The following is a 2,680-nucleotide window of genomic DNA, read 5'->3' on the forward strand; positions in this document are numbered from 1 at the left end:
TATATATATATATATATATTGATAGAAAGGACAACAAAAGAAAGAAAGATGCCTCGATATTATGTAAATAGAGGAATTTATCTGTAAAAATATGTGACACTTATTCGGTAGCCATGATAAAACTTCGAGTTTCGGATGCCGGGCTGGGAACTTATACCTAGTAGAGAATAGCACATATTAACGACTCCTACATAACAGTATCATCAACAGTTACACCAAGGCTACGCCATAAACCTATAACGATATTAATAAAAAAAGCTAGCAATATCGCCGCCAGACTCAAATTAGATAAAAAAAAGTAGAGGTCCTCCTCCAAAAAAAGGCCTTTATAACTATCAAAGACCATAAAAAGAACTTCCTATGTAGTCCTAAGTGTAGGCTTATTAACCCTGCTAAATCAGAACTTGGCATTATTAGTAAAGAAACTTTAGGGAAAATCAATGCGGAAGTCAGGAATGCCACTAGGTTAATACAATGATCCAATAGTATAGAAGTCGTCAACCGGTTTAAAGCTATGAAGAATAAGAATAAATCAAGATTCACCCAGTTCGATATTGTCGATTTTATGCCTCTATCTCTAAGGAACTGCTAGATAAAGCTCTTACCTTCGCAAGCAGATTCATAAAAATCAGCACACATAGAAGTCAGCACACAGATAAAGACATAATATTCCATGCTAGAAAGACTTTACTCTTCAGCGAGAACGCAGAGTGGGTGAAGACAACCGATAGAGAGGCTGCTTTCGATGCGAGCATGGGGTCATGTGATCGAGCAGACATATGCGATCTTATTGGATTATTCCTACTCGATACGTTGGGCAAGACTTTTCCTAACGGACACTTCACAATTTATAAAGATGATGTCCTAGCTTTAACCGCTAATACCAATGGACCAGCACAGGATCGGTTCAGGAAGTATACTATCCATTTGATGAAAACCTTCGGTCTTAGCATCTCTACAGATAGCAACCTGACGGTTGTCAATTACCTAGCTGTGTCCCTAGATCTAAATAAGTATATTTATAAACCTTATAAGAAGCACAACGATAGACTTAGTTACATCATTGTGGGTTCCTGCCATCCCCCCATAGTGTTTAAAAATTTACTTAAAAACATTAGTAAAAGAATCTCTAGCCTCTCCTCTGATAGGGACATTTTTAATAGCGTTGCCCCAGTATATAATAAGGCTGTAAAAGATAGTGGTTTTAACGAGGGAATAACCTATACACCTGCCACCAGTCCAGTAACAAAGAGAAGAAAGCATAGGAATAAGAAAACCATCTGGTTCACACCCACTTACTCACCCGAAGTGACCTTTAATATAGGCAAGTACTTCTTCGCACTTATAGACAGACATTTTTGTAGTTAACCATAATTATACAAAGATCCTTCAACAGACATAACTTGAAAATAAGTTTCAACTCAACTGCTAATTTTAAGAACATAATCGCACACGACACACAAAAGCCGCAATATGAAACCAGCTGTTAATGCAGAGATAAAAATTTGTGCCCGCTAAACGGAGTTTGCATGTCCGAAACCATGAGGCCACCGTGGACTCTATATCCACTAAGGACACAGTTTCGACGAAGATATACGTGGGCCTCACGGAGGGTAATTTCAAGGCCAGATTCAATAATCACATTTTGAGTTTCAGGCACTGGGACAAAAGGAAAACGACCAAATTATCCAGTAATATGTTGTCTTTAAAAGATAAAGGTGTCAGTTATAACATCCATTGGAAGATCTTAGCGAAGTGTAAACCTTACACCAGCGGCAGCGGAAGGTGCGGTCTATTTGATATGGAAAGATGGCTCATCTGGAAAGGCATCAAAGACTGAACTTTTCGGATCATGTCCACATGTGGCCAAATATTTGCTACGGTTTTGGTCCCCTTGAGTTTACTGATAGGACTTGCTTTCTATATTGTGTCTATGCATAAGCTTTTTATCTCTCTATACTTTTTACTTAGATTTCTTATATATCTTTATATTTTTACTGATAAGACTTGCTGATAGGACTGTACTGATAGGATTTGATGCATAAGCTTTTTATCCTTCTATACTTTTTACTTGGAATTTTTATAATTTATTTATATTTTTTAATATATTTTAATAATGTTTACATAATTATGGAGTTAATGTTTTTTTCTATTTTTTTCTGTTTTTTCCCCTCGACCCCGTTTTTTCCTGTAGGTCTATAGACACGTACATGGAACCTTATGTGCGCGCTTGTGAATGTGTGCGTGTGTGCGGGTACGTGCGTATATATATATATGTGTATGCATATGAAAATATGCGCATATTAGACGCGTTTTAACCTTATAACTTTTTCACACTTTCTTCTGTTTATGCTTTTAGCCCTATAATTTTTTTGCGTGCATGTGTATGGGTGCGAGGTGGATGTGTGCGTGTGTGTGGGTGTTTATGCGGGTATATATATGTATATGTACATATATGTATAGCTTTTGGCGAGTATGTGGGTGAGCATGTATGTGTTTCAAGCGAGGGTGGTTTAGTATAGGCGAATGTACGGATTGGTGCGCTTACGTGAACACTATAGACATTTCTACTCCCTTTACTTAGCGGTCTATTAGTTCTTTGGTCTTAATTGGCGGTCAAACACACAGTAATTTCCCTTTGTTTTAACGGTCATCTTTCACAGGAATTTTCATTGGCAGG

The sequence above is a fragment of the Octopus bimaculoides genome, chromosome 30 (genome assembly GCF_001194135.2).
Source record: "Octopus bimaculoides isolate UCB-OBI-ISO-001 chromosome 30, ASM119413v2, whole genome shotgun sequence".
Classification (NCBI taxonomy): domain Eukaryota; kingdom Metazoa; phylum Mollusca; class Cephalopoda; order Octopoda; family Octopodidae; genus Octopus; species Octopus bimaculoides.